Below are 23,000 nucleotides of genomic sequence, written 5' to 3'. Positions count from 1 at the left end.
ACAAGTAGCAGTTGCTATTTGTTCCATCGGGTTCCAAAAGCCCTGCTAGTGAACACCACCAACAAACCCGTTGGCCTCATGTAACTTAAAGTAAAAACAGGCGGGGAGTCTTGCCATTCTAACTCAGCAATAAAAAGCATACAAAATACTATGAAATAGAAATACCAGGGATCTCTGTAGCAATACCAAGGAAAATGGCTACTATCCTTTTTCAGTATCCTGATTATATCTGAAATATAAACAAACACACCAAAAAAAAAAAAAAAGGAAAATGGTTTATTTCTGCAAACAGTGTTCATGCACAAAAGCAAAGAATTCTTAGGCAGTATGGCACATAAATGGCTATTACCCCAAATTCTTCCCTAGACCCAGATGGAAAATCTTACAGTGTTCACCTACTTTGTACTAATCTTAAAATTCCATCACTTTCTCAGACTTTCATTAAAGCTGATGAATTTGGTTCTCATTTAAGATCACTCCAAATGTGTCTTCATTGGAATATGAAGCCCTCTTCCTCCCCAAGGCTGTTCCTTGCTTCTGGCTTGCATTTTGCCTTAAGAGATGGACAAGAAAAACCTTTCAGGGTCTTCTGACTTAACCATTCTTTTTCATTGGCTAATGAAATTTCTCACCCACCTCATTATGACTGGATGTCAGAACCAACTCCCTACTGAGTACCTATGGCCCCTTGGAATGCTGTGGTAATATAGATCATTGTTTGCCAAATGTGTATCCATTGACTAGGAGATCATTTGAGAATGCAATTTCTGATACAGTAAGTCTACAGTAAAGTTTAAGAGTCTACGTTTCTAACAAATGTGTGAGAGATTACAACAATGCTGGTTCAGAAACCACATGTTGAGCAGCAAGGATGTAGAGAACACAGAAATTAATCTGGATGACAGATATTTCAGAATATTTTTTTTGGTGTTATAATATCAATGAAACCAGGGCAAGGATAGAAAGGTCTGCAACTCAACTTAAAGGCACACGTGTTTGACCAAGGCTTTCAGAAGTTCCAAAAACTCCTCATATTACAAAGTTTCATTAGAATCTCCCAGTATGAGTCTTGTGTCTCTCTCCATAATATAATATTTTTTTCCAAAGGAGTGAGCGGGGCATAATCCAGAAAGAAGTCTGACTTCTGCCCCAGTTTAACCAGCAAGATCTATCCCATCATGCATTTTTCATATGGGTTCTCAGCAGCCTATGCCTGTTGCTTCCACCCATAATGAGAACATGTTCTGTGTTAGGGTGAGTTTTTTTCTGCATCCTGTACTGGGGTAACCATTGGATTATACCGTAAATCCACCATCAGTAAGTCAGGAATCCCAAAGGTCCATAAATGCTGCAAACAACCTGGGTGAAAAGAGAAGTTAAAAGTTTCAAAACAGACTTATTATCAAATGCCTTTTTTTAAGTAACTAAGTAAATGAATAATCATACAGGGTTGTATTTTTGCCTATTTCTAGAGATCAGAGTAGAAAATATGCTTTCTTAATTTATTTGTTTATTTTGAAAGTGAGAGAGAACAAGCAAGGGGAGGGCAGAGAGAGAGAGAGAGGGAAAGAGAATCCTAAGCAGGCTCTGCACTAATGGCACAGGGCCCAGTGCAAGGCTTGATCTCACAAACCTTGAGATCATGATCTGAACCGAAATTAAGAGTCGGTTGCTTAACTAAGTCACCCAGGCACCCCAAAGGAGAGAATATTGACCAATAAGCTTTGACTCCAAAGTCCCATCAATTAAATGGGGAATCCCTAATGGCTGCCTCAATGCTCACTGAAGCAGACTCAATGAAATCCCTCTCTGACCCTTCTTCCCTCTATTATCTTTTATCATTATTTTTTTCTTATCACCCTGGATTCTGCAAAGACAATGAGATGGTGAGCTTTATGTGCACCAGCATAGATTCAAAGTGTAACCATCCTCTTGTGACAGACCCAATGGACCCCATCTCATATCTCCTGAATTATGTTGTTTGTTTTTTTACCTGTTTGCCTCTTGTTCTTTCCCCCATAGTTCCTTCTTTTGCTTTGAAATCATGAAACTCCATGCAACACACGTACAGGATCCTTTAGATGAGAAGCAATCATGATGCTACCTTTTTAAAATCTTAATTATGATGCTAAGTCACCTTTCCTTAACTATAAGGCAGGAAAGCTGGACTTTTCTCCCCTCAGGCTCAAGTAGTTGGCTATTGCTCTATGGTCTTTATATTTGTTAGTCAGAGCTATTAGAAAATTTAATCCCTTTCAAAGTGTTATGAAGAACAGAGATAATGGTCGAGAAAAACATTTGAAATGTTGAAAATCTTGAAGCAATATTGGACAGTTGTTTAAGTCATAGTTTATTAAGTAATAAAATAACAATGTAGTAAGTTTATGAAAATAGTAGTTTTGTTTCCCTAAAAAAAGTTTATATACAGTTTTTTTTTTCTTCAAGAAAAGTGTATAGCATTTATTACTCTGGAATCTCCTAACCCAAAACTTTTTCAAAGAATTTTGACTTAATAGCTTTGGGCTTTACAGGAGGCTACCATAATCACAGCTTCTTTTATTTTTCAGAAGATAGTTGGGGGAGGGTTCCATGTTATTACCAACTCCTCTGAGAGCTTGGTTCCTAGCAAAGCCAAGGTCCATCTTTCACTGTGCAATTCTAGCCTAATAGGAAAGTTATATCACTGTTGACAGCCTTGTCCTTTCTTCATAAATCCTGGGAGTTATCCCATAAGGAATATTCATTTTCCTTCAGACATGAAGTGACCATTAAGATGCACCAGTAAAGAATCCGTGGCTTTTAGTGTCTCACTGTATGTCTTCTAGTTTAAGGATTTTAAGAAAAAAAAATGTTGCAGTGAAAATGTATACTTTTATTAGAAAAGAAGTAAATACATTCCTTGTTTCTTAATAAATGAGAGTTATAAAAAGCCAAGAGTGATATTTTCTTAAATTTAATGAAATCTAGGGGTGTCTGGGTGGCTCAGTCAGTTAAGGATCCAACTCTTGATTTTGGCTCATGTCGTGGTCTCACAGTTTGTGAGTGCAAGCCTTGTATCTGGCTCTGTGCTGGCAGCAAGGAGTCTGCTTGAGATTCTCTGTCCCCCGCTTTCTCTCCCCCTCTCTCCACCCACCTCCCTCAAAATAAATAAACATTTTTTTAAAAAAATTTAACAAAATTGTGCCATTTGCAACAACATGGATGGAATTAGAGAATATTATGCTAAGTGAAGTAAGTCAGACTAAGAAAGACAAATACCATATGATTTCATTCACATGTGAAATTTAAGAAATGAATCAAATGATCATAGGAGGAAGAAAAAAGAGAGAGGCAAACTAAGAATCAGATGCCTAACTATAGAGAACAAACTGCTGGTTACCAGAGAGGAGGTAAGTGGGGGGATGGGTGAAATAGGTGATGGGGATTAAGGATGCACTTGTGATGAGCACTGGGTGATGTATGGAAGTGTTGAATCACTAAACTGTACATCAAAAACTGACATTTGACTTTGTTACCTAACAGAAATTTAGAAAATTTTTTTAAATTGAAATTTTCAATAAAAGCTTCATGCTTAACTATAAAAGAGAAAATATTATTTACTTACAGAAAAATGTCTCTGTAAGTGGAAACAGGTTTACAGATCATATGCTGAGACTAGCTGAGAGTGGTGAGGTTTACTTATAAAGAGAGGGTAGTGCCACAGAATGGAGAGTGGTCCAAACCAAAGGTGGATCTGGCTCCTCAAAGGGCTTGGTTTGTCCTATTTTATGGTTCTTTCTAGAACCATAACGAATAAAAATAACAGAGGGCTTCCACTTTGAGATCCAGTCTTCCCCCCACATATAAATAAATAGACCTCTAATGAAGGTAACCTCCTCTCTGTCCCTGAAGGTTGTTGACTCCATGATATTTTCTTCCACTACCTAAAAGTACCTGCTCACATGAAGAAAGAGAGACTAATATTCCATGTTATCAGGAAAGAAGACAGTTCATTTGGCAAGTATTTCAAGAGAAAGTAAAAGTGAAAATATATGGGCATAGGAGAGGAATAGCAACATGTATTGAATACTACCACATGCTGGAATCTGAGTTAAGATGCTTTCACATGTGTTCTCTTGATTCAATAATTGCATTCCCTACTGCTTCAAGATCCCTCGTACTTAGAAATTAAGTCACTTGTTTCAGATGAGACAGCTAATAAATATTAAAGCCAATCTCAATCTCATAATCTGATGTTCAAATCATATCACGATTCTTTATAGACACACTAGACCAGCACTTTCCAGTAGAACATTTATCAATTATGGAAATATTATAAATTTGTACTGTTTAAAATGTTAGTCACTAGCTCCATGTGACTATTGAACTCTTCAAATTTTGCTACTGTGAATGAGAAATTGAATATTAAATTTCATTTAATTTTAGTAATTTGAATTTAAACAGATATATGTGGCTGGTGGCTAATGTATAGACAATAAAGGCCTAAACAATAGTTTTCTTAGAAAGAATTTTCTTTAACTCAGATTTTTTCCTCAGTCTAGCATCACTGTTTCTCTTCAACTCTTTTTTCATTTTTCAAAATGCAATCCTAGACTTAGCACAAATGATGGAATAAAGACCTCTGAATTTTTGTTTCCATAAAAGAAGTTAGAAAACTAGCAAAAATTGTGAGAGCCAAGTTTTTTTCAAGACTCTGGAAATTAACCAGAGTTTCCACAAAGCAATTTATTAGAGAAAACAGCTGAATTCAATAATAACAGTAAACTTCGTGGTACTTTCATTAGTCTCATTTTCATCCATACCACTCCAGCTCCATAGTAACCTTGGAAAACTGTAGGCTGAAATTACACTGTAAACTAGTAACCTGGCAGGAACACGAAAAGTCAGATAGTGTTGAACCTCCTTCAAACCAGAGAACTGTCATTCCCAGAGAAATGTCATTACTTTAACCTGTCTGATAGTCATTGGAAGATCCTACTTGCAAGACTGTCTTTACTTGACATGGCTCAGCGCACACCCAGTGCTGCAAAAGCTTCCCCAGAGCATTTGTCAAAAAACAATGAGAAGAAATTTTTGACTTTGCAGCTGCCTGAGGCAGTGGACAACAGTTGGTGAAAACTATATAACAATTGTTTTAAAAAACTTAAAAAACGTATCTGGAGAAGAAGATATCCAGAGTGTCTTTGAAAGTCTCTGGCATATTTCTGGAATTACAGAAATTCCCTAATAATGGGAGGTTAACTTACTCCAGATGAGACACCTCGTAAAAATTAAAACTAATCTCACTGTTATGTCTTGATGTTCAAACCACATATCATAATGTTTCACACGCGCACTGGGCCAGCACCATCCAATATGGTTATTTGCATGCTCTGGGCTGTGCACATACTAAGAAAAGAAGACTGAGAAAGCCCTAAGATCTGATCTTGCACTAACTTTGAGGCTCTATACAACCATGAAATGGAGGTTAAATCAGAGTTCTCAAATGTCAGGCTGAGTGTTGACTTCCTGCCTCAATATGCACATGGAGTTCTTTGGAAAATACTTAGAAAACCATTGGTTCAATCCATTTTAGAATATTTATATAATTATTAGCTGACCACAAATCTAATAGAGCAGAGACTTCTGTGAACACACACAACAAACATCACAGACTTTATACAGAATTTTTTCAGAGAAGTCATTAAACAAACAAATAACAACAAAACAACAAAATGCAGCAAAAACAAGCCCTGGGCAGGGAAAGTAATCTGATCTCCAGAAGTGCCAAATAATATGATTTTAAATATTCAGTTTTCAACAACAAAAATACAAGACATGCAAAGAAACAGGAAATGTTGGCTCATAGACAGCAAAGTTTAATAGTCAATGGAAACTATCCCTGAAGAAGTCCAGACACCGGATTTAGTAGAAAATAAATACATAAATAAATAATAAATCATCTATTATAAATATGCTTAAGGGACTAAAATCCACATATAAAGAACTAAAAGAAAGTATTAAAACTATATTTCTCACAATGAAGAATATCAACAAAGAGAAAGCAAAATTATAAAATAAAGGGGCCCCTGGGCAGTTCAGTCCATTAAGCATCCGACTTCGGCTCAGTTCATGATCTCATGGCTTGTGAATTTGAGCCCCATGTTGGGCTCTTTGCTGACAGTTTGGAACCTGGAGCCTGCTTCAGATTCTGTTTCCCTCTCTCTGCCCTGCCCCACTTGCACTTCTCTCTCTCACTTTCTCTCTCTCAAATATAAATATTTAAATTTTTTTTAAATTATAAAAATTATAATTTTTATAAAATTTTATAATTTTCTAAAAATTATAAAAAGAATCACATTCTTTATTATACACCACTGTCAGTTTATAATAACTGAAATGAAAATTTCACTAGAGTTTGACATGAGAATTGAGCAAGGAGGGAGAATCAGTGAACTAGAAAACAGATCAATTATCTAGTCTGAGAAACAGAAAGAAGAAAAGAATGAAGAAAAATGGCAGAGCTGCGGAGATCAATGGCACACCATCTAAAATAAGGACACATGTATAATGGGGGTCACAGAAGAAAAGTTAAAGAAGGAGGCACAAAGATATTTGAATAAATAATACCAAAAATTTTCCAAATTTGATTTTGAAATATTAATCTTTACAGCCCCAAATCTCAGTTAAGTGCATGTTGGATCAATTCAAAGAGACTCACACCTAGACATCATAACTAAAGTGGTAAAACTCAAAGACAAGGATATTCTTGACAGCATCAAGAAATAAGACTCGTCATATAGAAGGGATCCTCATGAAGTTTTTCATTAGAAACAATAGAGACCAAGGTACAGTTGGGTGGCATATTCAAAGTGCTAAAAGAAAGGTTGTCAACCAGTAATTTTATAGCTTATAAAACTATCCTTCAGAAATTAAGGAGAAATTAAGACATCCCTAAATAAACAAGAACAGGGAGAATTTATTGCCAGCAGACTTGCCCTGCAAGGAATACTAAAGGGAGTTCTTCAGGTTGAAACAAAAGATCACTAGATTGTAACTCAAATCCACCTGAAGAATGAAAAGAATTAAAATATATAGGTAATATAAAACATAGTATAAATATATTTTTGTATGTAACTTTTTGTCTTGTCATCTTTTTTTTTATGTTTATTGATCAGAGGAGGAGCAGAGAGAGAGGAAGACACAGAATCTGGAGCAGGCTCCAGGCTCTGAGCTGTCAGCACAGAGCCTGATATGAGGTTTGAACTCACAGACCGAGAGATCATGACCTAGGCTGAAGTCAGAAGCTTAACCAACTGAGCCACACAGGCTCCCCTGTCTTATCATATTTTTAAAAAAACTTTATAAAGCAATGATTATAAATCTTTGTTGATGGGTGCACGATGTATAAGATGTGATACATATAATAACACTACAGAGAGAAGATTGAATGAAGCTAAACAAGTGCCAGAGCTATTATATACTAAAAATTAGGTTGATGTTAGTATGAACTAGACAGTTATATATTAAAACATGAATGGTAACCCCCAGGGAAGTTACCAAGAAAATAACTAAAAAATACCTATTAAAAGAAATGACAAGAGTGTAAAAGCTACTCTATAAAATATTTACTGAACTCATAAGAGACAATAATGGAAGAATTAGGAGAAAAAAGACATAAGATATACAGAAAAGAAACAGGAAAAAGTAGATATAAATCTTACATTATCAATAATTAGATTGATCAGGTAAATTAATGAAACATTATTAAAAGGCAGAAAATGGCAACAGACCTTAAAAAATTATCCAACTATAGGCTGTCTACAAGAGACATACATTAATTCAAAAATACAAATAGGTTGAAAATAAAATCATGGAAAAAGCGATACATGTAAATAGTGACAAATAGATTGACTATATTAATATCAGACAAGATACATTTTATGGTAGGTAGGATGATGGCCATCACCCAAGTGCACATATTAATCCGCGGAAGTCATAAATATGTTACAATATGTGTCGACAGAGACTTTGCAGGTGTGATTGTGTTATGGATCTTGAGGAATGAGAATCAAAGTCAGAAAGAAGAAATATGATGTAAGAAGTAATTGACTGGAATGATGTGCATCCAAAATGGAGGAAGGGATCATAGGTCAAGGAAAGCAAATGGCCTCTAGAAATTAAAAAAGTCAGAAAAAAGTATTCTCTCCTAAAACCTCCAAAATGACTTTGGCTCAGTTGATGGCTTAAATTTATCCTATAAGACTCATAATGCACTTCTGATTTCCAGAATTGAAATATAATAACTTTGAGATTTATGCAATTAAATTTGAGGTCATTTTTTACAGTAACAATAGAAAACCTAATAGAGATTAAAAGATAAATAATGTTGCTAAAGACTTTTTTATGATAAAAGTTGATTATATACATATATGCATGAAAGAAAAGAATCCTAAAATATAAGAAGTAAAAACTGACAGAACTGAAGGGAAAAGAAAGAAATTTCATAGTAATACTTGGAACTTCAATACATTACCTTCAGTAACAGATACAACAACTACACAGAAAATAAAAGCAAAAAAAATAGAAGACTTGAAAAATGCTTTAAAGCAAGCAACCTTCACAGATATCTACAGAACAGTCCACCCAATAGCAGCAGAATATGCATTCTTCTTAAGTACACTGGAACATTCTCTACATAGGCCATAACACGTTTGAATAAATTTAAAAGGTTTTAAATCATACAAAATCATGTTCTCTAAATTCATGAAATGAAACTAAAAATCAATAACAGAAGCCAACTTGGGAAATTCAGTAAATATATGGAAATTTCACTACAGATGTTCCAACAACTGATGGGCCAAAGAATAAGCCACAAGAAAATTTAGAAGAAACTTTGGCAGAGTGGTTCCAGTCCAAGTGGCAACATAGAAGCCCATGAGTTCACCTCTCCCCATGGGCATACTTAATCTACTGCTACACAAGAAATTTATACAGCTGAATAGCAAAAACAACCAAACAAAACAAAGAAGAAGAAGAACAACAACAACAACAACAAAACTTAATTAAAAATGGCCAGAGGACCTGAACACCCATTTTACCAAAGAAGACACCCAAAGGCCAAAAAGTACATGAAAATATACCCAAGATCACTAATATCAGAGAAATGCAAATCAAAACCACAGTGTTAGACTACCTTGCACCCTAGAATTGCTATTTCAAAAAGACAACAGGGATGCCTGGGTGGCTCAGTCAATTTAGTGTCCGAATATTGATACTGGCTCAGGTTGTGAACTCACAGTCATGAGATCTGAGATTGAGCCTCCCATCAGGCTCTGCATTGAGCATGGGGACTACTTGGGATTCTCTCTCCCTCTTTCTGTTCCCCTCCTCCCCTTATGTGTGTTCTCTCTCTCTCAAAATAAATAAATAAACTTAAAAAAAAAGACAACTGATAATAAGCACTGGCAAGGACATGGAGAAGAAATAACCCTTGTGCACTGTTGAAGGGAATGTGAATTGGAAGTATGGAAATGGAATATGGAAAACAGTATGGAAGCTCTTAAAAAAATTAAAAATAGAAATATCATATGATCCAGCAACCCCACTTCTAGGTATGTACCCAAAGGGATTGAAAGCAGGATATCACAGAGATATTTGCCCTCCCTTGTTCATTGCAGCATTATTTACAGTACCCAAGATATAGAATAACCTAAGTGCCCATCAATGGATGAATGGATAAAGAAGATGTGAGATATATTACAACATGGATGAGCTGTGAGGGCATTATGCTCAGAAAGACAAATACTAAATGGAATCACTTATATTTGGAACTTAAAGAAAAGTCGAACACATAGAAACAAGGAGTAGAAAAGTGGCTGTTAGGTGCTAGGAAGTGTAATAAATAGGGAGAGTTTTACAAAAGGATGCAAAGTGTCAGCTCTGAAATGAATAAGATTTGAATATCGAATATAGAACATGGTGACTATAGTAAATAAGACTGTAGTGTATAATTGACACTTGTTAAGAGAGTAGAACTGAAATGTTCTCTCTCTCTCTCTCTCTCTCTTTCACACACACACACACACACACACACACACACAAAGACAAGTATGTGAGGCGATAGATGTGCTAATTTTATAGGAGGAATCTTTCCACAATATACATATAACAGATCATTGCAAGTTATTCTTTAAATATCTTACAATTCTGTTGTTCAATTATACCTCAGTAAAGTTGGAAAATAAAGTACTTTGACAGAAATGGAAAAGTAAAAAACAATATATCCAAACATAGAAGATTCAGCTGAAGCAGTGCCCACAAGAAAATATATAGCTGTAAGCACCTGTATTGAAATGAGATGAAGTCTGGGACACCTGAGTGGCTCAGTCAGTTAGGTTTCTGACTCTTGGTCTTAGCACAGGCCATGATCTCATGGTTTGTGCGATCAAGTCCAATGTTGGGCTCTGAGCTGATGATACGGAGCTTGCTTGGGATTCTCTCTCTCCCTGTCTCTCTCTCTCTTTCTCTCTCTCTGCCCCTCCCCCACTTGCTCTCACTCTCTCAAAATAAATAAACTTACAAAGACGAGGTAAAATATGACATCAATAATCTATCCTGTAACCTTAAGAAACTCAGAGAAAAAAGGAAACTAAACCTGAAGAAGTTTAATACAGGAAACAATGATTAGAGCAAAAATTAATTAAAGGATATAATCATAACAGAGAGCACCAACAAAACCCAAAGCCAGTTATTTTGAAAAGATCATCAAAATTGACAAAACTGTAGCTAGGCTCATTAATAGAGATAAAACTCAAATTACTAGAATCAGGAAAAAAGGGGGGGGCATTACTACTTACTTTACAGAGATACAAAAGAATTATAAGAGAATACTATGAAAAACTGGATGCCAACAAATTAGATAACCTAGATGAAATAGACAAAAATCTTGAAATATACAAACTATTAAAATAGACCTATAATGACTATATTATTAATTAAAAACCTCCCACAAAGAAAAGACCAGGATCAGAAGGCTTCAACTGGTAAATTCTTTTCTTTTAGAAAAGAATTAATATCAGTTATCAACATTCTCTATCAAAAAATAGAAGAGTAAACACTTTCCAATTAATTTTATGAAGTCAGTATTATCCTCACATGAAAATCAAAGAAATCACAAGAGAAGCAAATTAAAGACTAATTTAACTCATATGTTTTGATGCAAAATCCTCTTAAAAAATACTACACCATATAAAGCAACATATAAAAAGAATTATACCACCATAACCTGGTGGGATTCATTTTAATAATGCAAGAAAATAAATTAAAAAAAAAGAAAGAAACAGTCCTTCTAACATGAATGTGGCCAATTGGCAAGTTTCTACCGAAGACAATGTAAATAGTTTGCCACATTAAAATCTACCTCAGCAAGTCCACTGGAACTTAATGACTCCTGGAGAAATAGTCCAAGAGTCAGACATCATCAATGCCAAATGGAGACAAAACCATGCTGTACAAAACCTAAGGGGGAATTTTACATTTAACTATTCTCTATGTAAAACCTACCAGAAGCTGTTAGAACACCAGTTCCCATTTTTCAGTTTTAAGCAAGTGGGTACACAAATAGCCCCTGACAACAGCTGATGAAACAGGGAGAATCTCAGAGTGGATATTCATCACACAAACAACCGTGAGTGGATATCCATTCAAATAGCTCTCTAGTTAGGCTGTAGTGGTAATTGAGTAAAGGGAGATGGATAGACAGTCCAGTTTGTTTCAGCAAAGCCCCAGAAAATAAATATAAATCTTCTCCAAAACTCTGGATCCTATGTTGTTCTCTGACCATAGAACTTTGTGTTAACACGTGATTATTGATCTTGGATTATGGGTGCTCCTTGTGAACAGAGCCTCTGATTTAATGTTGCAGCTCCAGATCTTATCATTTTTTTCCAACACAGATCAGAACTCTGAAATTGTTCATGGGGTTTATTGTCTAAATTAATTTAGTATCACCAATGTGAAGCAATTGCTTTTCAAACTGGGTTCTGTGATTGCTATGACAATTCCGACGGAAACCACAGTAGTTTTAATTGCTTTGTTTTTATTTCATTGGCAATATAAAAAAATTATAATTCTGTATTCAGGATCATTTTATGACCACCTTATGATCTAATTCAGACCCAAGATTCTAAAGTCTGCATCAGTTTTTAAGATACATTTACTTCCCAACTCCTGGGATGCATGTGTATGCTTAGCTCTGTGATGAAAGGTCCAGGCTTCTGAAGAATACCCATAGCTCCAAAGTCAGAGACAATGAGAACTGATGAAGATATTGGTCCTTCCTTTTGGGATTTTAGCTCCTGATGTAGGTTCAGTTTACCCTTGACAGCTCCCACTTTGATTCCGTCTTTTCTTTCTGCATGTCTGTCAGGTGGACTTCAAGCTCTAGTTTCAGAAGCAAAGACAATAGTCTTCTGGAGGTGATTCAACCAGCTCTTACAATTATGTCAGCTAATCCTCTGCAATAAATCCCATTATGTTGTAAACTAGTCTTTCTGCTTCTCTGGTTGAACTGATAGAGTTGAGGCATTACTTTGTTCTTATCACTGTTTTACTCTTGCCAAAGTTTTACTAGTAGCACATACAGAAATAACTAAGCAAGAAGGAGTCTTGTTCCTATTCCATAAACAATTGCATTGAGACAGATTTTAATAACAGTATAATCATAATTTGATCTTCAACTAGACCAAACAACTTAACAGAGTTATTAAGTGATGTACGTAGTAACTGTAAGACCTTATCAAATCCTTGGTACACACACTAACATAATCACAGTAGCACAGGATTTGCTATTGGCAGGTAAGCTTGGACATCTTTATTGTCTGATGTCCAATAAGGTCACCATCTTTGCTAGTTAGCATTGTCCTTTGCCTGACAAAACAATGGTTGTGTGACTAGGGACCATTTGGAGCAAGAGACTCCCAGTTTTTCAGAAACTATAAATGTGACTCAACAATGACACTTTGCAGTGGCAGGGGTCAATGAACACAGATATGAGTGTCATCTCACCTCCAAGCAACAGCCTCAAAATTTCTTTTTTGGACAGTATTCTGGAAATTTTAGGCAGGTTCTACAATGATCAGGCATTTAATAGCAAAGGGAAGGATCAATGGATAGCAGAGAGCTGAATCCACCACAAATGGGGAACAGTTCTTTCAACATATATGGTATTTTTGCTTTTTATTAAGAATACTTTTGTTTTTCTACAAATGAATAAAAGTAAAAATCTGTGATAATATAGAAAAAATATTAAATATTAAGATTTGGACTTACCATTCATTAATATTAGCCTTCAAGAATTGCTTGCTGGCAAAATTTTGGTTAAGGACAGAAAATGATCATTTTTTTTAACCAGATAATAATGCTGTTATCAATACAATTTAGTACAACATAGTTATAGGAAAGATCTCTGCATAAGTATTAATGAATTCAAAATGTAAAAGGAAATTAAATATAGAACAAAATCTGAAGCCACATCTTTCCACTATTAAAGCCAACACTGGTAATGTTGTTTTAGCAAAACACAATCCATAAGACATTAAATTAATTTTGTTAATTTGAATATTGATTTTGTGCCTTTTATGTAATTCTTATATTTATCTTGCTTTTACAGTTCTATACTATAAGTAAGCTATAATCAAAGTTTAAATATCTATTTTGTACACATTTAAGCAACATAATTATAAAAGGCATTTTTGTCAACAAATATAGCATCAATAAGAATTTCATTTTTTTCTAAATTGGTAGTTTTCAACCCTGCTGACACATTATAATTACTTGAGGTCGAGGGTGCATTTCCAGTGATTCTGATTTAATTGGTGTAAGGTGAGCACTGACCTCCAGGTAATTTTAATCTCTCAGTAACCAATAAAAACAATAGGGAAATAATAACAATATACATTTGAAGAACACTGTTAATCAAACTGACATTATTAGACTTTATAGAACATGATGTCTGACAGAGGTAAATTGTTTTTCAATTATACCTGGAATCCTCACTAAGATAGACTACAGGGGTGCCTGGGTGGCTCAGTTGGTTAAACAACCAGCTTTGGCCCAGGTCTTGATCTCATATTTGTGAGTTCGAGCCCCACATCTAGCTCTCTGCTATCAGCACAGAGCCTGCTTCAGATCCTCTGTCTCCCTCTCTCTGCCGTCCCCTGCTTGTGCTCTCTCTCTGTCTCTCAAAAATAAAAATACATTTAAAAAACTAAGATAGATTACATATTGGGACATTAAAATAAATCTCAACAAATTATTAAATGATTGGAATATTTCATAATACAACTTCTGACCAGAACATAATTATTATATAATTCAGTTACAATAGCACACTTAGAAAAGTTCCCAAATATTTGGAAATTAAACAAGACACTTCACAATAATAATTGTGTAATAAGTTAATTGCAAGACATATAAGGAAATGTTTTTAACTAACTTTAACTCATGTTATAACAGAAATACAGCATAACAGAACTTGTAGAATGCAGTCAAAGTAGCAATTGAGGGAATTTTATATTTTTAAATACTTATTTTAGAAAAGAAAAGGATGGTTTGAAATCAGTTGTCTTAAGAAGCTAAAAATGAAAAGGAAGTTAAACCCAAAGTAAGATGAAAAAAAGAAGATAATAAAAATAAGAACATAATTCATTTTATCTTAAAAACAGAAATAGAAAAAGTCATGGATAAAGATGGTTCTTTTAAAATATTAATAAAATGAAAACTCGCAAGCAAGAGATTTTTTTAAAAAAATTAAAAAAATTATTACGATTAGAAATAAAATAAACATTATCTCTATACATCTTACAGACATTAAAAGTAAAATAAATAACAGTTTTGAACAACTGTTTGTAATTAAATTTGACAATTCAGAGAATGGACCAATTACTCGAGAAACAGAAATTACCAAACTGACTCATAAGAAATAAAAATCTAAGTGAAAGAAAGAAAGAAAAGAAAAGAAAGGAAAAGAAAGAGAAAGAGAAAGAGAAAGAGAAAGAGAAATAATTCATAATTAAAAACCTCATCAGAAAGAAAACACAAAATAATTATTCTGGCTAATACTATTAAATGTTTAAGAGTGAAATAATACTGAACCTAAGGAAATTTTAGACACTCTCTTTTCTGAAAAGGATATCAAGCTAGGAAATTTTGATACCAAAACCTGAGAAAGTCCTTACAAAGAAAATTACAGACTAAGACTCTTCTGAATGTAAACAGCAATAGCAAAAAAAAAAAAAAATTACTAAATATTATCAAACAGATTAAGCAATATATAAAAAAGAATAGTACATTATATAACCACATAGTGTTTATCCCAGGTGGTCAGGTGGATTTAACATTCAAAAATGTACTGATTTATCACATTGACTGAGTAAAGGAGGAAATAATTATCTCAACAGATGTAGGAAAACCATTGGATAAAAATCGCTATCCATCCATGATAAAAATAGAAAACTGGGAATAGAAGGGAAATTTCTTGATAGGATAAGGCATATCTACAATATCCTTACAGCTAGTATATATTTATGGTGAAATTTTGAACATTTTCTCAAAAAAACAGAAATAAGACAAGGGTATCTGCTCCTACTACTTCAAATCAATATTCCCTAAGGAACCTAAAAACAAAACAAAAGAAATTTCTCAACTAATAAGTAAATTTCTCAAGATTGTGAGATACAGTATTTTTATACTAGCAGGAAATGACTGGAAACCTCAGTGAAAAAATTATTCCATTTAAATAGAGTCATAAAACATGTAACATACTTCCACCTTGTGCCTACAATATGTCTCCAACTTCTTGGTTGATAGAAATATTTTATACCTTGATTGTTGTGTGTTAGTTACATGGTTGTACTTATTACTAAACCTTGTTGAACTGTATACTTACAGCCTGTGCATTTCATTGTATGCAAATTTTACCTCAATTAAAACAAAAATATGTTTGGGGTGCCTGGGTGGCTCATTGGTTAACTGGCTGGCTCTTGGTTTTGGCTCAGGTCATGTTCTCATGATTCATGGGATCAAGTCCTGTCTCAGGCTCTGTGCAGACAGCACAGAGCCTGCTTGGGATTCTCTCTCTCTTTATGCCCCTTGCTTACTCACTCACTCTCTCTCTCTCAGAGTAGATAAATAAACTTTAAAAACTATGTGTTTAAATCTTTTGTATGTTTACTGTTTATTATTGACACTGACCAACACCCTCCCTGACTCCCACTGGGCACCAGAGGGAGAGAGCCTTACTCATCTTTGTTTACCCAATGCTGAAGTGGAGGAATACATTTTTTTAATTAGTAGGCTCCATGCCCAATGTGGGGTTCAGATCACAACCCTGACACTAAAAGTTGCATGCTCTACTGACTGAGCACCAAAGAAATACATGTTTATAATGAAGCGCTAAGAAGAGTCCAATAAATCAAAGCAGAAAAAATATAATTCAGGCAGACCTCAAAAACTAAATTTTGTCCTAAACATTGTTTCATTGCCCTCATTGCTGCGGAGACAGAGCTTTTACAAGCCAACAAGTGTTTTGCCTACAATTCAAGTCAAAATCTGGTGGTAATTTTTTTGTCTTTTTAAATAAATTTAAAAAACAACAACTAATGAATGGCTAGTATAGAAATACACTATTTATTTATAATAATAACTGGCACACACAAAAACAAATGCAGTATTGCTATAAAAACTGACATTTTTTCCCCTAAACTATTGTTTTCACTCAAGAGGTATATAAAAAGGAAAGTAAATTACTTGCATCCTGTATCCACACAACAGGTCATTCATTCATTCATTCATTCACTTAGCATTGGTTTGTTGAGCACCTACTCTATGCTAGATACTAAACTAGAAGTGGGAATATACAGATTAATATGAAACCTTTTCTAAAAATAAACTGACACTCTAGTTGGGGAAAAAATGAATAAGCAGACCAATATAAGAATGGCTAATTGAACTATGGTAGAGATAGGTACAGACTAACATGGGTTTCTGCTATTTTTATGGAAAAAAAATATGTATATGTATATATATGTATGCATATGTGTGTAGATATCTATAGATAGATACAAATATAGATATATACATATAGATAGATATAGATATAGATATAGATATAGATATAGATGATGATATAGATATAGATATAGATATAGATATATAGATAGATGATATAGATAGATATAGATATAGATATAGATATAGATATAGATACACACACCATGGCTGGCCAACTCTTCCAGACTTCTCTGCCAGAAGCAAGTCTTTCCATTGCCCACCTCTTGCCTTCATTCCTCAATCTCAGATTTTTGCTCAAGTCGTACTCTGCCTAGAAGGTTCTGTCACCATTTTTCCCTACCATATCCTGATCTGCACTTTCATTTTCTTTTTATTTTGTGAAAATATTTTTAATTTATTTTGAGATAGAGAGAGAACATGAGCAGAGGAGGGGCAGAGAGAGAGAATCCCAAGCAGGCTCCATGATGTCAGTGCAGGGCCCCACACGGGGTTCAATCCCACACACCCGAGATCATGACCTGAGCTGAAATCCAGAGTCTGATGTTCAACCAAATGAACCACCCAGATGCCCCCACAACCTGCACTTTTAAAAACATGGACTTAGTGCAATTTTTTCCAACCATCATTCGCTGGTGTTTTCCTATCCCTGTGGCTCCCACATGCTAGTATATCCTTTCTCAACTTATTTTACATGAACCTGTGTATGGTGCATTGTGTGCTGTATGTTCTTATGAGAATAGAATTACTGATCATTTTTCTTGCTGAACGTGGGATAGGTGTGACCCAGGCACCTTTGATCCACTCTCCCTCCCTGTGTACAAACACATACTCTTTAAACACAGTCACTGCAATTTCTCCATTCAGCAAGTGTGCTGATGTGGAAAACCTATGAAATACCATTTAGAAACAATGACTGTCATTCCTGAATTTTTCTGGAGCAGCAATTTGCTAGTGTGTCAGTGTCATTGGCAACTCATAAAGTATTGGCTTAAAGGACAAAAATGAACATTTTCCTTCTCTCTGTGCAAAAGGGAAATAGGTCTGAAATCCCTTGGGGGAAGATCTTTCTCCTTGCAATGGGATGGAGATAGCCAAAAGATATGTCAGGACTGTCCTTGAATGAGTCTAAAAGCTGTGGGTATAATTTGATCCCTGGCCACTTCTCAGTATGGAGCGAGCAGTGACACACCATCTGAGAGGGCCAGAACGACCACAGTCCCTGGCCATGGCACGCCATCCGAGAGGGGCAGGAAGACCACAATGCCTGGTAGCTAGGAACAGAGGGCCACCAGCTTCATTTCAGAACAATGGCTATAACCTTAGTCTCAGGCTTGACTACACATTAAAATCATATTAATTAAAGAAGAATTCCTAGGGATGGGAACAAAGGCATAAGTCACTATTGAAGCCCTTCAAGTAATTTCAATGGACAAATTTAAGACCTAATGAATACAATGGTAGGGATATTCCAGGGGGTTCAGGCCCTTATGAATATAAATAACCTAGGGAGATTTCCAAAATGGCATGTGATGATTAATCTTACGTGGAAACTTGACTGGAACAAGCGGTGACCAGATCCTTGGGCAAACATTGTTTTGTGTGTTTTTGTCAGGATATTTCTAGGTGAGATACACATTTGAATCTGTAGACTGAGTAAAGCAAACCGTCCTCCCCAATGTGACTGGCCCTCATCCAATCAGTTAAAGGCCTAAATAGAACAAAAAGGCTGACCTACCCTTGAGCAAGAGGAACTTCTGTCTGGCTATTGAGCCAGGACAGGGGTCCTTTCCTGCCTTCTTACACAAATGTTAACATTGGCTTTTGGGTCTTGAAGCTGCTGGTTTTCAGACTGGAGGTTTACACCACAGGTTCTCTGTGTCTCTGGATTGCTGACTGCAAATCTTGGGACCTGTTAGCCTCCATAATTGTGTGACACAATTCCTGATAATAAATCTGTGTGTGTGTGTGTGTGTGTGTGTGTGTGTGTGTGTGTGTGTGCTTACATATACATACATCCTGTTGGTTCTGTCTCTCTGGAGAACTCTAACTAATTCACTATAGGTGGCTTTTCTCACTGCCACAGATTGTGTTTCTACTGGAAAGGCATGGCCCCAGAATTTTGCTGTTTTTGTAATTATTACTGGTATTATTATTGTTAATCCCAGATTGTTCTAATAAAGACAGACTTTGTAATTTGGATATAACTGGATAATCTCAGGCAAGTTACTTAACCTTGTCTAAGTTATTACCATCTTTTTATGTAACATGAGGATAACCATACTACATTTTGTGGTAATAGTATATTACATTGCATTGTCATGTATATGGTACAGCCTGGAACATGCATCTTAGGAACATTTATCTTTCCACATATGTGTGCAATTGGCAAAATAATTTTCCATAGTAAATGTTCAATGTTGATTTTAAATACAACTAGAAAATATTTCAAACATCAGTGACTTAATTTCTTTCAGAGTACAATTTGGAACTTATATGGGTCTCAGATATATCATTCTTGTAATTTGCCTCATAACAATATATAACTACTTTTTTGCTGCTCTGTCCATTTGTGACCCAAGCATCGACCCAGTACAGATGGGCACTGGTCCAACAAACAAAAGTTGTTTCATGCATTTTTCCCTCTTCCTAATCTCTTCCAGTTACTCACATGACTTTCTTCAGGCACTGAGTACCATCCAGTGTCAGCTCGTGTCATTTCAGAGAAGCAAGTGATAATAACAAACCATTCCTACATGACACGGAATTTTACTGAACACCATTCGTTGGATAATACTTGGTCTGATTTTTAAACCTATGTTTCTCATACATGCCACTGTACAGTTGTTTGAAATTTGAAATTCCTTAATACATCCAACCCTAAAGCACTGCAATATTTTAGGGTCCCTCATTGGCTATACAGTCTGCCCTTTTACCCACCCCATCTTTGTCACCTTTAAAGGATTTGCAAATGAGCCTTTGTGTAGAAAAATGCTAGCACGTTTATAGCCATAAATTAGTGAATGTTTAAGAGAGGTTTTCCATAACGATTAGTTCAGGTTATTTAAATATCATTTTTACTTTAAAAGATTGCTTTACTTGAATCTGAAACTCCAGTAAAGGCAAATAACTCAAGCAGTCTAAGCAGCAAGTATGATGCAGTTATAATTATCTGAATATGTTAACATTTAGGGAACAGTCAGGCGCATTACTGGCCTTTGGAAAATAGAATGCTTCATGTAGACACTAATTAATCAATAAAATCCTAATTGGATTCTATTAAGTATTGGAAACGACATTTCAACTTAAATATTCCATGTACAACCCTGACCCATTCCCAAGAAGCAATAAAAGCCAATTAGGGTGGTATTCAAATTATAATTATGAATGCTATCACCACCCTCATCTACATTAATATTACAACAATTAAAGAGAACACAGTAAGGAATGAATCAGGCAAGTCTTCCTGCGCAGATGCCTCATTTTGGGGCTATTGTTGAGAAATTCAATATAACACAAAAGTGGCTATTAAAGTGCGTGAGCTTTGGAATTAGGAAGCCTGAGATAATATCCACCACTCTACTCATTGTGTATGTATCTGAGACCAATGTCTCCCTCCGTGAAATGGGAATGACAGCAGGCTTTTTCGGATCTATGTTGAAGATTAGAACTGATGCATATGAATGTTTCAGTGGAAGGCTGTGTATATGGAATCCTGCAGAAAATGCCAGATCTAGTCCAGAATACTGAGGTCCGCATTCATAGAATCTTCTGAAGAAACCCAAGATTTACCAAACTCACCTGCCATTTTTAGTGAAGGAACACTTTTTACTGCAGTCCCCAAAGATTATGTTCCAATCTCTGCTTGCACACCTTTACTGCTCCAGAATTTATTTCTTCCTGGGTGTACCACAGTTTCATTGTTAGCATTTTTAGAACATGCAGAAACTGACCTCCTTATTAACTCCCATTGGACCCAGCTTTACCATAACCAATAACATAAACCATATTGAAATTCTGTTCTAGATGAATTGTTCAGGAAATACAACCAAATTTCTGATATCACAGGCTCTGGAACTAAACTGCCTTGGTTCAAATCCTAGACCTATGACTCACCAGCTGTTGACCTTGGGCCTATTAACCTCTTTATGCTTTAGTTTTCTCACTGTTAAATGTGAATTATAGTTTCTGTATCTTGCATGTGCTGTGAACACTAGCTATCATTTCATTCAGAGCATTTTCCTTTTTCATATTTGCAACCTCCCCTTGAAGTTATTATGTACAATCTTGCCTGAATGCCAGTTTAAACACAAAACTTCTATTAAATTAATCATGTTGATGCACATCTTGGTAAAATTAGTTACACCTTCTCAGAGATGTGTGTCAACAAAATTTCCTTCTTTTTCCACTGTACAAGTGAGAAACAGAGTCATACTGAGGTGAAGAAAGGCAACTTGCTCACAGACACTTACCTTGTACATGGAAGGCCAGAGATGAAGGAACACACTGCAGGTGTCACAGTCCAGGCTCTTAAGGGATTTGCTGTACTCTCTCCAGCATCCATCACAGTAAAAAATTAAAGAAAATCAGAAGGATTGAGATCAGAGTTGCGGGAAGCTGAGACCTTTGCTTTCACACTGGCCACAGTAACAGTGCAAACCAGGCCTAATGGACATGACAAAATGACTTGATCTGGTAGCAACCAGGGTGTTCAGATGTTCAGGCAGAGATGCTCAGAAGTCAGGCAGCAGAGTCATGCTATTTCTCCTAGGAGAGGCAGAACTTGATTGTAGTTATGGTGTTACGTTACAAACGTTAGGCTGAAAATGGTCTATTCACAGGACACAAAGTGTAAAAGCATATTAATTAGCAACTAGACAACACAAGCACAGTCTAACCATGACTCTGTGGAAACAATGCCTCTATTCAGTGGATTCAGAGGATGAGTTTAGTAGGCAAATTTTTGGCTACAGAGGACAATCTGACTGTGAATATATTTGGGGTGGCACAGGTCTTATGATGACCTTCAAATCACGTTATATAATTAGTCACCTCTTTATTTATTTTTAATATTATTTGTAGAACTAGTCCTGATTCTCAGGACAAAGAGGAATGGTGCTACCCAGGGGCTGCTACCAGAGTTAAGCCTTGTTTTAGAACATAGACTACTAGGGAGAAGCATTCTAAGACTAGACTTCAAAATGATATAGACTGACTTCTCTGTAGCCCCTAGAATCTTATCTTGAATTATTTCCCTGGCATCACAAAGTCAGCAGATAATTGAAATAGATCCTAGATTCAAACCCCTTTGTTCCAAATCTCATGCTTTTTTGGCAGCTTTTCTCATGTTGTAAATTAAGTTAAGTACTCAAGATCAAAATTATTTTACTAAGATATCTACAAAATTCTCTATTACAGTAAGACGTTTCAATAATTTGATCCTATATAGACTTTCTATATTTCAAATAAGTTCTAATTGAAAAGGCCATTAAATAGTTGTATGATTCAATGTATATGAAATATCCAGAATAGGAGCACTCATAGTAACAGAAGGAAGATCAGTGGCTATCAGTGATAGTGGGGAGGGGGAACCAAGAGTGGTTCATAATGAATGGCAGTTTTCCTTTAATGGTAATGCAAAAGATCTTGAACTAGATGTGTTGATAATTGCACAACAGTGTAAATTTACTAAATGTCTCTAATGGTAGATTTTATGTTGTGTGTATTTTACCAAAAATCAACCATAAAAAAATATTTTGGTAAGATTTCATGGGGAAAAAACTGGGGACAAAAACACTTTGCTCTATTCCTGGCTCTACAACTTACTGGCTACAACTGGCTGGATTCCCCTGAACCACATGTACCACATAAGCTTCTTGTAGAATCGGCTAATGCAGATCAAACACTTTGCATAGTATTTGATGTACAGTAGGTGCTTGGTTATAGTAATG

General features: G+C 35.4%; 1 long non-coding RNA gene across 1 annotated transcript; it reads right to left on the bottom strand.

Moving 5' to 3' along the window:
- Positions 1-261: 261 nt before the first annotated feature.
- On the bottom strand, positions 262-21,884 carry LOC123598773. Its single transcript, XR_006712777.1, has 2 exons — positions 21,522-21,884; positions 262-1,359 (listed from the first exon to the last, which is right to left on the bottom strand). It is a non-coding gene; the product is annotated as an uncharacterized LOC123598773 (long non-coding RNA).
- Positions 21,885-23,000: the final 1,116 nt, after the last annotated feature.

Source organism: Leopardus geoffroyi, chromosome C1 (genome assembly GCF_018350155.1).
Source record: "Leopardus geoffroyi isolate Oge1 chromosome C1, O.geoffroyi_Oge1_pat1.0, whole genome shotgun sequence".
Classification (NCBI taxonomy): Eukaryota; Metazoa; Chordata; class Mammalia; order Carnivora; family Felidae; genus Leopardus; species Leopardus geoffroyi.
Note: the sequence above shows the minus strand (reverse complement) of the source record. Positions and strands in the feature narration are given on the sequence as shown.